Source organism: Tamandua tetradactyla, chromosome 18, assembly GCF_023851605.1.
Source record: "Tamandua tetradactyla isolate mTamTet1 chromosome 18, mTamTet1.pri, whole genome shotgun sequence".
Lineage (NCBI taxonomy): Eukaryota > Metazoa > Chordata > Mammalia > Pilosa > Myrmecophagidae > Tamandua > Tamandua tetradactyla.
The window spans coordinates 63,824,593-63,838,596 of NC_135344.1; the positions used below are offsets into that span (position 1 = coordinate 63,824,593).

General features: G+C 40.1%; 1 long non-coding RNA gene across 1 annotated transcript; it reads left to right on the forward strand.

Moving 5' to 3' along the window:
• Positions 1-736: 736 nt before the first annotated feature.
• On the forward strand, positions 737-13,633 carry LOC143662681 (uncharacterized). The gene is made up of 3 exons (XR_013165538.1): positions 737-846; positions 1,468-1,609; positions 13,308-13,633. It is a non-coding gene; the product is annotated as an uncharacterized LOC143662681 (long non-coding RNA).
• The last annotated feature ends 371 nt before the right edge of the window (positions 13,634-14,004 follow it).

Sequence of the window (14,004 nt, forward strand, 5' to 3'; positions counted from 1 at the left end):
GCTACAAGTTGTTGTATAATATCCCTTTATGCAAGTATAACACAGCTTCATTTCTGCATTGACATATGGCCCGCTAGCCAGCTGCCTATTTTCGTGAATAAAGTTTTATTGGGACACATACACACAATTATGTATCAAAAGGGCTCAGTTCGGGGATGGTGGATATGTATAGATAACTTATAGGTAGAGGGGGTGGAAATTGACGCGTGATCATATCTATTTTCTAAGCAAAACTGCAGATGCCAGTCACCAGAGCCACCAAGCATTGGTGATTAAGAACACAGGCTTCGTACCACTAATAAATAAATAACCAAAAAAAAAAAAAAAAAGGGGGGAATGTTTCTAGTTTTCTCCCATCATGCTAGCTTTGGGTGGATAAATATATGATCATATCAAGAAAGGAAAAATTAAAAAAGAAAGAACACAGGCTTCGGAGCCAGGCTGCCGAAGTTCAAACTCCAGCTCTTCCATTTCCCAGCTGTGTGATCTCTGTGCTCCATACTTGTCATCTGTAAAATGAGGACTTCTAATCTCAACTTCTGCCTTACAGGTTGAACGAGGGTTGAAATGAATCAATAAATAGAAAGCCCTTAACAGGGTGCCGGCCGCAAAGCGAGACCTCCACGTTTGCTGCCAGCTCCGGGCACAGCTAGGAGCTTTATGACTGAATCCCCCATGGCGGGGGTCCGGAAGCGAAACAAACCAGAACTGAAAAGGGGTTGCTGAGCAGAGTCAGTGCTCCGGGTCCCACCTATGCGCTAAAGCTGCAGACCATTCATTTGCAGCAGAACTCAGCAGTTATTGCTTGGTTTTCTCGGCAGAATCCTGGAGGGGGCCGAAGCAAAGGTAGGGCATTAGCAAGGGAGTGGCATGGAAGGGCAAGGCGCCCGGAGAATTCCAGGTTCTCAGGACTTTTCGTTAAGTGGTCCGGCTTTGGTCCGGGCTGGGGCTGATAAATTGGGAGACTAGGGAGCCTTGAGGCGCCTGAACCCCGAGGCAGGCCCGGGAGGAGGTATACTAGCTGTGAAGGAGGTGGAAAGGTAGCAGGCGAGAGACTGACTGGTAGCAAGAGAATTAACCGCCATAAGCACGGTGAAGGCTGCAGGCTCGGGGTTTATGTCACAAGGCCAGTCGTTTTCAGACTCAGGGGAGGAGGCCCGCAGGCTCCTCAGAGATGCCTCAGGGACAATTCTGCAGTCGGGGCCGGGGCGGTATGTGCGTGTGTTGGAAGGAATGGGAGTGGGAGGGATAAACTTTCTTTGCAAATGGTCATTAAAAAAAAACGACGGTCTTTCTTATTATTTGTTTTTGGTTTGAAAACCGCCACCACTTGGTGGAATGAACTTGAGTCTGGTGATGAGGGGACAAAGACTTTGATCATGCCTCTGACAATCGAAAGGTGCTTTGGGGTGGGGGTGGGGGTGTCCTCGCCTTCTCCGGGTCTTGGTTCTCTCCTTTGTCAAGCAGGCGCTGCACTCGAGGAACCTTTTTGTCGGCTGGCTGAGCGCTTGTGTATGTCTGCCAGCGCCACCCGGTGGTCACAGTGGATGTTGCAGCCAACGGGCTCAGTAAGACCCAAGGGGGAGGACACAAGCAGCTTTCCATCCAGGTGGGATTTATTTTACTTTTGGAGGAAAATCGCTAGAGGGACAAGGGCTCTATCCACGGCAAGAGTATTGTTTTGTTGGAATAAATTGGTATAAGATGGACGTAGCGCAGTAGCTCAAATCTCATCATGACAACCGAATAACTCATCAACTTATATGAATAATGTATGGCGTGCTCAGCCTGTTGGAGAGAGGCCAGTAACTCCAGCCAGCACGTACTTGGAATCCGCTCACTTCAATTAGATTTTTCTTTATTGGAATGGTGACCTTGAAAATGACTCCTTCTTCATATCCAGGCCTATCTCGCTTGTTTCCTAGGATAATTATACAGCTAATCTGATGTGTGTACTGTTTATGTAATGGTACTTGTACAGCAGGGATGAAGCCAGGCTCATTAGACAATGGGCCACAACAGTCTTTTTTTTGCCTCTAAAGGGTTTTTAAAATGACTGATTAATAATATTGGAGAGCCAGGTGTATGATTCAGAAAGGTTGTTGGAACAAAATCTTCTGGAAATGGCCTTAGATTATGAATTTCCTACCCATGTGTATAGAGGGTATCTGCAACAAAGGCTGCCATGAAATACAATAAAATGATAATAGAGCAAAAGTGGGAGGAAGTTTTCCTGTCATTGGGTTTATCTTTGAATGTCTCTGGCTTTTAACTGCAGATACCATGTTCCTGTGTGTACCCCTACTTTATTTTTAAAGTAAAGCTTCAGACTAAAATTTTACCCACCAAAGAGATAGACTCACAGCTTCAAAGATGTTGGAAAGAGCTCCTGTTACTTTTTGTTAGGGTCATTTTATTTCGTCTATGAGGAAATCTGTAGATTAAAAACTATAGAATCCGAAATGTTATAGGCTGTTATTAAACCAGTCATCCACTTTTTGTAATTTGATCTTCACAATCAAAAGTTGTCTTTTTTAAAAAACATTTTTTATTGTGAAATATATGTATAGATACAAAAAAGCAATAATTTCAAAGTAGTTTTAGAACAAATTTCAAAGTATGGAAACTGAATTATAATCCAAACTATGGATTATAGTTCCACCATTTCAGGTATTTCCTTCTAGCTGCTCTAAGACATTGGAAACTAAAAAGAAATATCAATATAATGATTCAGTAATCATAGTCATATGTTAAATCCTATCTTCTTTGATACAACTCCTCCTTTGATCCTCCTCCCACTCTTTAGGAATCTTTGGGCAATGGCCATTCTAACTTCTTCATTTTGAAAAGGGGTGTCGACATTATGAGGCATGCAGCTGGTTGACACTCTTGGCAAGACTAGTAACTCTGAGTCACCCACTTTTACAATTTTCTACGTCAGCCTTGCCATCCTACCCTCCAACTCTTTGCCCTTCATTCTCAGATCTAACTTTCTAGGGCAAATATTGTACACCATGAAACATTCAAATTTTCTGCTACTATCCTGAAATGTTTCCTGCATTTATCCATTCTTATTTCTTTGTCATTTCACATCAGGTAATGTTCTAGAATCTCTGGGTTCTTTCCTACCTTCTATATCAATTGTCATCTCACTTTTACACTTCAAACTTCTCTTACTGAGCAGATAGTTCTTCTTAAGTGGCTCCCATCTTTAAACAAGGAAATTAACTTGATCTTGTTAATACTCACTACCCGAGATCTCCTCTTTCTGCCTGAGCCAAGCCTCTTCGCAGAGCAGGGCACACTCTCTATCTCCATTCCTACATCTCACAACAGTTTTCCAAGTGGTAGCAGGAAAGCTTTCCACCCATCCACACTACTGAAACCACTTTTGCTACCATTGCCAAATTCAGTGGATACTTTCCTGGATCTAATTTCTCTCGCTGTGGCATTTAATATCACAAACCACCTTCATCTTTTAACTCTCTCCACAGTCAGCCTTGGACACATGATCACTCTCTTGACTCTTCCTTCCTCTGTAAAAGCTCATTCTCAATTTCCTTTTTATGCATGTGCTTGCCATTCAATGAATGCTGACAAAGTGCCAGGCACTGTAAAAGTTTGTCTATACTGTCTTATTTAATCCTCAGGATAACCTTGTGAGATAGACATTTTTAATCATACAAAGAACCCAAGGCTCAGAGAGGATGAGTAACTTGCCTAAGTTACACAGCAAGTTAACAGACGTAGACCTGGGAACAACAGTCTTCAAGGGTTAAGTTCTTACCATTTGATGTTATACTGTTTCTTTATCAAGCCTCTTAAAACTTAGTCTTCCTGAAGGCACTGGTCAGTGTTCTTCTCTACTTACTTTCTCTAGGGAGTGTCACTCTCAGGTAATCAGGGAATAAATTTTTATCCTGATTTATGTGACATCACTGGGTGTACCATCATTCTACCTAAGTAACTGCCCACTGAGTGTGCCAGTAACTGGCATCTCAATCCCAACTTGTCCAAAGCCTTTATCAAGACTCACAGGGCCCGAAAGGAAGGACACTTCACCAATTGCCAACTGAAGTAGGAGGTCTTATAAAGATAACCTGGTAGTCACAGAAGCCAGAAAAAAATGAGGATATTACCATGTGATGGAAGGCAGAAAGAGAAGCCAAGGAATCCCAGGGATTGCCAGCAGCCAACACCAAAATGCTAGACTCAGGAGAAGGCAAGCCTTGCCTTGATTTTGATTTTGAATTTCTTCTAATCTCAAAATAGTGAACCAACTGATTACTGTTTAAGCCAAACTGGTTTGTGGTGTTTGTGATAGCAACTCAAGAAAACTAAGACACTGACTATTTTATCTATAGACATGTTTCCCACTTTAATTTTTCTTGATTACATCATCTTCCTTCATTATCTTTTTTGCTTTGTTATTGTTCTAGTTTGCTGGCTGCCGAAATGCAATATACCAGAAACAGAATGGCTTTTAAAAGAAGGGATTTATTGAGTTTCAAGTTTACGGTTCTAAGGCTGAGAAAATGTCCCCATTAAGCAAGTCTATAAGAGTGTCCAAATTAAGACACCAACAAGGGGTTACCTTCACTCAAGAAGGGCTCATGAAGTTCAGGGTTTCTCTCTCAACTGGAAAGGCACATGGTGAACATGGTGGCATCTGCTAGCCTTCTCTCCAGGCTTCCCATTCCATGAAGCTCTCTCAGGGACTTCCTTCTTCATCGAATCAAGTTTAATACCCTTTAATACCCTGTTCCTTCTTCATCGAATCAAGTTTAATACCCACAATTGGGTGAGTCACATCTCCATGGAGATAGCCTAATCAAGTTTCCAACATACGGTACTGAATAGGGATGAAAAGAAATGGTTGCTCCTACAAGATTGACTAGGATTAAAACATGGCTTTTCTACGGCACATAAATCCTTTCAAACCACACAGTTACCCTCTGTCTACTCCCGCTAAAAGACAGGGCTCTTAAAGTCAAGTCATTTGGCCAGGGCCACCATAAACCCATGTTCAAGTTGTGCACCAGACAAGGGTGCTGTGGGGGTGAGTGGGCTAAAATCTAGTTTGCCTCTCCTTTCCCACAGAACGACTGTCTTTAAAAAAAAAAAAATCACACAGTGATATCATCCAGGCTGCAGAGACATGAGCTTGTCTGTCTTATTTAACAGTTTATTTCCAGGGCCTTGAACAGTACATAATAAACTCTCATAAAATATTTATTGAGTGAATGAAAGGGAGTAATGTAGCTGCCAGGCAGATTTATACTAGAAAACAATCAAGAAGTCCTTAGCATTTAAAAATCCTCCAGTGGTTTTCATTGCATGGAAGGTAAAATGTAAATCCTTTACTTGGCCCTTTGGGTTGGGCCCCATTTGCCTCCATCCTTTATCTGCAGTCTCATTTCATGCACTTTCACCTTTCATGGTAATGTTAAATTGCTATAGTTCTGACCCACTTCACAAAAGACAAAATTAAATCAAGACCTGATCACAGGTCCAGAGCCCACAAACACAAGGACTGCTGTGTCTTGATGTGCCTCAGTTTATATGAAGGGGTAGGTTGTATCTTCAGATTCAAGTGAAGATGCTTTGAACACTTGAAATTTTTCCCTATCTTAAGATTGTTTCTGTTTTATTTGCTAAATCTACCAGAATGTAATATACAGGAAATGGTTGGCTTTTATAAAGGGGATGTATTAAGTTACAAGTTTACAGTTCTAAGACCATATGAATGTAAAAACTAAGGCATCTGGAGAAAGATATCTTGACTCTGAAGAAAAGGTCAATGGCATTCCGGGTTTCTCTGTTATATGGGAAGGCTTGTGGTGTCTTCTGTTGGATTTCTCTCCTGGCTTCTGGTTTCAAATGGTTTCCCTGGGGGCATTTTCTTTCTACATCTCCAAACATCTCTGTCTCTGTCAGCCCTGAGCTTTTTCCAAAATGGTTCCCTCTTAAAGGGCTCCAGTAAGTGGATTAAGACCCCCCTTGAATGGGCAGAGACATGTCTCCATGGAAACCACCTAATGAAAAGATTCCACTAACAGCTGGGTGGATCACATCTCCATGGAAACAATAAGAAAGATCCCACCCAAAAATAGATTTGGCCCCCCAAAATTGGATTAGGATAAAGACCATGGCTTTTCTGGAGTACATAACAGTTTCAAATCAGCAGTTTCTGATGCGATTTTCCCAGAAAACTGCCTACATAACATTACATCATATGACCCCAAACAAATTTCTCAGTGAATTTGACCTTATCAAAATTTTTAAAACTTTTTTTTTATTGTATAGTATAACGTATATACAAAGCAAAGAAATAAAAAAGCAATAGTTTTCAAAGCACTCTTTAAAAAGTGGTTACAGGATATATCCTAGAGTTTGTCATGGGCTATCATACACTCCTCTCAGATTTTTCCTTCTAGCTGCTCCAGAACACAGGAGGCTAGAGGGCTTAAATACTTTTTTATCATCACAATCGACTTTTTTTTCCTTCTTCTTCTTTTTTTTTTTGTGTGAACGATAACATACATACAAAAAAGCTATAAATTTTCAAGCACAGAATCACAGTTAGTTGTAGAACACATTTCTGACTTTGACATGGGTAACAATTTCACAATTTTAGTTTTTTACTTCTAGCTTCTCTAAAATACTGGAGACTAAAAGAGATAACAATTTAATGATTCAGCATTCATATTCATTTGTTAAGTCCTATCTTCTATGTATAATTCTACCATCACCTTTGATCTTTCCATATCTCTCCTTGGGGTTGTTTGGGGCTATGGCAACTCTAAATTTTTGATATTGGGAGGGTCTGTCACTAACATGGGGTAGGGAGATGGAACTATCTGATGTTCTGGAGAGGCTAGGCTGGGTTTTGGGACGTCCTTATCAATTTTTATTTTTATTTTTAAACATTAAAAAAATTTTTTTTTTAGATGCATTTATCGCTTTTATTTCGCTATGCTGAAATGCACATTCACCATGGACTGCAATGCACTGACAGTGGAATGGAGAATATAAGATTTTCTTGAAGGCTATTTATAACTAAACATGGAATAGTTTAATTACAGTGGAAATTCTGTACAGTTTAAGGCTTGGCTCCGAACTAGTTTGTAAATATGGACCAGATTTGGAAAGAAAACATTCTTTTCAAGTAACATAAGAGAATTTTTAACATTTTTCTTAACATTTTTCTTGTTGTGAATTATAGCCTATATTCAAAAAGCCAATAAATTTCCAAGTACATTTTAACAAGTAGTTAAATGTACTTAAACAGATTTTAAAGTTTGGTAAGGGTTATAGTTCCACAATTTTTCGTTTTTTCTTCTAACTACGCCAAGACACTGGAGACCAATAGAAATATCAAATAATGGTTCACCAGTCATACTCATTTGTTAAATCTTATCTTCTTTGTTATACTCCTCCTTCTCTTTAAATAACGTATATACATAAAAGCAATAAATTTCAAAGTACATCACAACAATTAGTTGTGGAACAGATTTCAGAGTTTGGTATGGTTTATAATTCCACACTTCTAGGTGTTTATTTCTAGCTGCTCTAAGGTACTGGAGGCTAAAAGAAATATCAGCATAATGATTCGGCACTCATACTCATTTGTTAACCCTGACCTCCTCTGTATAACTCCACCATCACCTTTGATCTTTCTTCTACTCTTTAGGAATATTTGGGCTCTGTCCACTCTAACTTTTTCATGTTGGAAGGGGCTGCCATTAATATGGGATGGGGGATGGAACTAGTTGATTTTCTGGAAAGGCTGGCCCCTCTGCATTTTAGGACTTATCTAGTCCAGGTACCCATCTGGAGTTTGTAGGTTTTGCAGTTACCCTAGTGTGTGTAATCTTTGTAGAATCTTATACAATGCCCTAGAATTCTTTAGGATTGGCAGGAATGGTTTTGGTTGTGGTTTGGCAAGTTATGATAAGTAGCAACATCTAACTGAAGCATGCACAAGAGTGACCTCCAGTGTAGCCACTTGACTCTATTTGAACTCTCTGAGCCACTGATACCTTATTTGTTACACTTCTTTCCCCTCTTTTGGTCAGGATGGCATTGTTGATCCCACAGTGCCAGGGCCAGGCTCATCCCTGGGAATCATCTCCCACACCACCAGGGAGACTTTCATCCCTGGATGTCATGTCCCACGTAGAAGGGAGGGCAATGGTTTCATTTGCAGAGTTGGGCTTAGAGAGAGTGAGGCAACATCTCGAGCAATAAAAGAGGTCCTCCAGAAGTAACTCTTAGGCATACCTGTATTAGGCTAAGCTTCTCCACTACATACATAAGCTTCACAAGAGCAAGCCTCAAGATCAAGGGCTTGGCCCATTGATTTGGGTGTCCCTAATGTTTGACACAGTCTCCAGGTTTCCACAGTGGTAAAGTTTGATAGTTCTATAATTTTTCTCCCATTCCTCAAGAGACTTTGCCAATCCTTATTTTTTGGGGGGATGTGGGGGTGGGGCATGGTCCAGAAATTGAACCCAGGTCTCCCGTATGGAAGGTGAGCATTCTACCACTGAACCACCTATGTACCCCTATGCCAATACTTTTTGATTATCTTATTAATGTACTCTGGGATGTATCCAGGCACTACAATAATCTATACAGGATTAAAGGCTCTTATTCTTATTCCGGGCTCCCTGTGCTTGGATTGTTTAAATGAGCTATCCAGACAGGTTGAGTTAGATTATGTGCTACAGAAAATTTAGGCTCTGGGCATAATAAAACTTTCTTCCTTTAGTCTCAAAGAGTAGATAAAGTTCTAAAATACAGGTGATGTCTTCCTTACCCCTGTATTCTGAATTACCTTAATCCCAACCTGATTGGCTTCATTCTTATCTCTAAATACCAGGGTATACATATATAAAACAGCCCCTCAAAATCCAGAAATAACAATTACCACTCTGGACTAAATGCGACTGCTGTAAGAGCTTAAAATCTAGGTCCCAGTTTTCTTATAAGTAGCCAATTTTTATTTGAATATCCATTTGAATAGGAATTCTGCACTAATACTGGAATCTTTTTTTACATGTTCATTGATAGCTATCTTTAATCACCTTTAAGGGTAAAGTAATTCCTCCTTAGATTTCCCTCATTTGATTCCTCTTTGCTTATGATCCAGCCCTTCTAGTAAATTCTCACCCTCACTTAATTCCATTTCACCAGTTGTATAACGATGAGCCTCTGGCTGGCTTCTTCTCATGTCCTTTCTCCTTTTCATTTTTACAAGAGTTGCCCTCTAGCCCAGGTGAGGCGAACGCTTCTGTGTTAGTTTACTAGCTGCCGGAATGCAATATACTGAAACTGGAACGGCTTTTCAAAAGAGGAATTTAATATTTTCAAACCAGCACTGGTTCCACCCCCTGGACTCCCCAAAAGACATTTGTTTCTCTACACAAAATACATTCATTCCATTACAATATCACAAAAGCCTTAAAACATTTCAATACAAACACAATACAAAGTTAAACCAGCACAAAATCTCATCCATGTCTGTTACTGGCATGCCCTACTCTAAGGCAAAGATTTTCTTCTGGCTCTGGACCTGTGAAACTCAGAACAAGTTATCTGCTTCCAGTATACAAAGAAGGGACAGTCATAGGATGCACGTTTCCATTGCCATTGGGAGAAATTAAAGGGAAAACAGGGGTCACTGGACCCAAATAGTTCTGGAAACCTTTAGGGCAAATTCCATTAGATTTCAAAGTCTAAGAGTCATTTATCCTCGGAGCTTTAGAAAGCCACAGTCCCACCCTTTCCCGGGGCCTTTGTATGGCCTTGCTCTTTCCAAATGCTGGCATGGAGTCTGCAACCTTGGGGGACATTGAGGAGACCACCTTTTCTCAGCTCCACCCTCTCCAAGAATTAGGGCTGCACCTGGGCTCTCTGCCATCTCTGGGGCACACTCTCAACCCCTTAGACCAGAAGCAGCCAGGCCCCCATTCCACATCCCTGGTTTATGTGCTCCACCCTCTCTGAGGCCTGAGGTGGCACAACTCTTCCTGGACAATGAAGACATTGTCCTGGACACCCTTTGCTTCTAGGGCAAACTCACCCTCTCCGTGTGTATGGGTCGGTCTGCTCTCTTGGCCTGAGGTTTACTGGCTCCAGACCTTAAATCCTTTTTGGATAACTCAGTGTCTAATCCTGGCTTTTTCTGAACTGGCTGGCTGCTTCCATGTTTGCTTAAATCCCCATGTGGGACCCTATTCATTGGGTTCTCTTTCTGGAAGCCCAGAGTTTTCCTGACCATCTATTTCTGTTTTCTTTGTATCCAAGAGTTCAATTCTCAACTTTTCTCTTTCCTCTCGCATTTTACTATAAGTTGCAAGGAGAAGCCAGACTGCATTTTCCACATTTAATTTCTTCTGCTAAATATCCAAGTTCAACACTCTCAAATTCTGCCTTTCATCTACAAAGAATGCCTTCCTTCCAGTTTGGAATGGCATGTTCATCATTTCTGTCTAAAGCCTCATCAAAGGTATCTTCAGAGTCTACATTTCTACTAACAGTCTCTTCAGAGCTTTCTAGACCTTCTCTATCAAGATCCTCACAGCTCCTCCAAAATATTACCCTTATCCATTTAAAAACCAGTTCCAGGGCGGGCCGCGGTGGCTCAGCGGGCAAAGTGCTTGCCTGCTATGCCGGAGGACCTCGGTTCGATTCCCGGCCCCAGCCCATGTAACAAAAACGGAGAAACAGAATACAATAAAACAAGAAAATGTTTAAAAGATGTTTCCCTTTCTTCCTTTCTTCCTTCCTTCTATCCTTCCTTCCTTCTCTCTGTCTTTCCTTTAAAAAAAAAAAAAAAAAAACCAGTTCCAACATGTTTGGTATTTGCAAACCACAGCTGTACTTCACTTTTGGTACCAAATCTGTGTCAGTTTGCAAGCTGCCAGAATGCAATATACTGGAACGGAAATGCCTTTTATAAAGGGGATGTGCTGATTTGAGGCTATTATGTCCATCAGAAAAGCCATGTCCTTTAATCCTCTTTCAATATTGCTAGGTGAAAGCTTTTTGATTGCTTTCATGGAAATGTGACCCACCCAAATTGTGGGTGGTAACTTTTGATTAGATGATTTCCATGGAAATGTGTCTCCACCTATTCAAGGTGGGGTTAGTTACTGGAGCCTTTCAAGAGGGAACCATTTTGGAAAAAGCTTTAGAGCCACCAGAACTGACAGAGCCAAAAGAATGGACAGAGCACCAGGGAAGCTGTTGAAGATTCCTGGAGAGAAATGCTAGCAGATGTTGCCATGTGCCTTTCCAGCTGCGAGAGAAACCCTGAATATCTTTGGCTTTCTTGAACCAAGGTATCTTTACATGGATGCCTTAATTTGGACATCTTTATAGCCTTGTCTTAATTTGAACATTTTCATAGCCTTAGAACTGTAAACTTGCCACTTAATAAATTCCCCTTTTAAAAGCTGTTCAGTTTCTTGTATATTGCATTCCAGCAGCTTGCAAACTAGAACAGGGGAATTTAGTAAGTTACTAGTTTACAGTTCTAAGTAAGTGAAGGTGTCCAAATTAAGGCATCCAGAGAAAGATACCTTAATTCAAGGAAGGTCGGTGGGTCAGTAACACCTCTGTCAGCTGGGAAGGCACACTGGTCCCTTGTTCCTGGGCTCCATTGCTTTTAGCCTCTGTTCCTTTGGAGGTTCCTCACTTTACTTTTATGGTGATGAAAATCTCTTGGCTTCCTTTGGCTCTCTCCAGGTTCTGGCTTGCTTAATATCTAATGGCAACATCTGCTGGGCTCCAAGCATCTTCACACATCCACATCTCTGTTCTCCATGTGTCTGCATCTGTGCCAGATCTGCTGTGAAGTTTCTGTCGGTTCTGAGGTTTCTGTCATTTCTCTAGGTGCTGCTCTGAAGTTTCTGTGACTGTCTATCATTCCCATCAACTCTGTCACTTCTGACTCTCTCCACAATGTTTCCTCTTTTAAAGGATCCCGGTAAACTAATGAAGATCCACCTGGAATGGGTGGCTCCATCTTAATCAAAAGTTAATACCCACAACTGGGTGCATCACATCTCCATGGAGATAATCAAAATATTTCAACCTACATTCCTGAATCTGGATTAAAAGAAAGGTCTGCTTCCACAAGTTGGAATCAGGATTAAAACATGACTTTTCTGCAGTACATAATAGCTTCAAACCAGCACAACTTCCAATCCCACTGGTCAAAGTTTTGCAGCAACTGAAGAAACATTTCTTTTCAAGATTCCCAAACAAATGGTGGGATTTTTTTCCTTATCCTTTGGATGTGTATTAGTCAGGGTTCTCCAGAAAAGAAGAACTGACAAGACTATATATGTATATATATATAAATATAATTTATACATAAAATAATATATAAAATAATAAAGATTATATATGTATATAATATGTATATATAATCTTTATTATTTTATATATAATTTTATACAAAATTATATTTGTATTTTATATATAAAATTTTATTTTAAAGATATATTTTATAATATATATACAATATATATATATATATATATATAGAGAGAGAGAGAGAGAGAGAGAGAGGTTTATTATAGATTGGCTCATGTGACCATGGGGATTGGCAAATCCAATTATGTGGGAAGGGCCATAAATTGGAAACTCTAATGAAGATGATGTTGAATTCCCAGGGGAAGCTAGTTGGCTGAAGTAGAGACAGAAGTCTTCTTTCTGTATTCTGAAATTTCCAGTTATGGCTTTAATACTGCCAACCGATTAGATGAGGAGATTCCCCTCATTGCTGTAGACAATCTCCTTTGTTGATTGTAGATGCACATCAACCGACTATGGATATAAATCTATCTATGAATGAACACCCCTCACAGTAACAATCAGGCCAGAGCTTGCTTGACCAAACATAACTTGGCCAAGTTGACACATGAAATTAACCATCACAGTGTGATTGGGAGTTCATTTCCTAAGGACTAAACTTCCTTTACTGGGCTATGAATGGAGGGGAAGCAAATATAAAGATCCTGACCTCCTCAACTTCCTCTTGGACTTTAGCAAGAGCTGTTTACAAAGAAACACTTTCAGAAAATCAAATCAAACAAAAATAATATCCCAAGGCCAAAGTTTTAGGCTCTTCCTTGGTCACTATTCTGGAAAGGTAAGTGTGGGGGTATGTGTGTGTAATGTCTTGATGACCTTAGTGAACAACAGGGAGGTATTATTTCTCCTAGTCCAGATTTCTGATTAGTCCAGTTTTGCCTGTACTGACATATGCGTTCCTCTTACTGCTTTGCATTTAGAACCCTCGAGTCTCTGGAACAAAGGTGACAACCTCTGAAGCCCTCATTAGCTTGCTTGATAATTTCCGGAAACTTGAGCCCCAGGATTGGAATTGGAGCAATCTGAGCCTCAACCACAGGAAGCCTGATGGGGGAAGATTGCTTTCCCATGGGCCATTTTTTCTGGGAATACTTGCCTGAACCAACCGGAAAACATCTGGTCAAATGAATTTATCATCACAACCTAATAACACTGCCTATTAGCATGTAGATTAAGCCTGGGAAGGATTTCACTTACATTTCTTAGTAAAGAGCTAGCGTTTTAAAAAAAATAGACAATTTACTAATCAGCCATTACATACTTATTTCATTTTGAGATAGATATTTTAGACCACATTTAAAATGATCATTTTCCTCTTAAATATATTCTACCCCTCAATATTATTGCATTTTGAAAGTGCATCTGACTATCCTTAACTCAAAGAGCAAGATAATGATTATATAAAACCGTTATTAAAAAGTGAGCATTTTTCCAATTCCATGAGTAATTTTCCACCCAAAGCATTTTTGGCATAGGATTCCATTTTATCTAGTAACACATTTTAGACAGTTTGGAAGCAGCTAGATTGCTCAATGTCATAATAATAACTATCATTTATTAAGCACACACCATTGCCCTGCTAAATATATATGCTGAGCATATTATACACACTATATC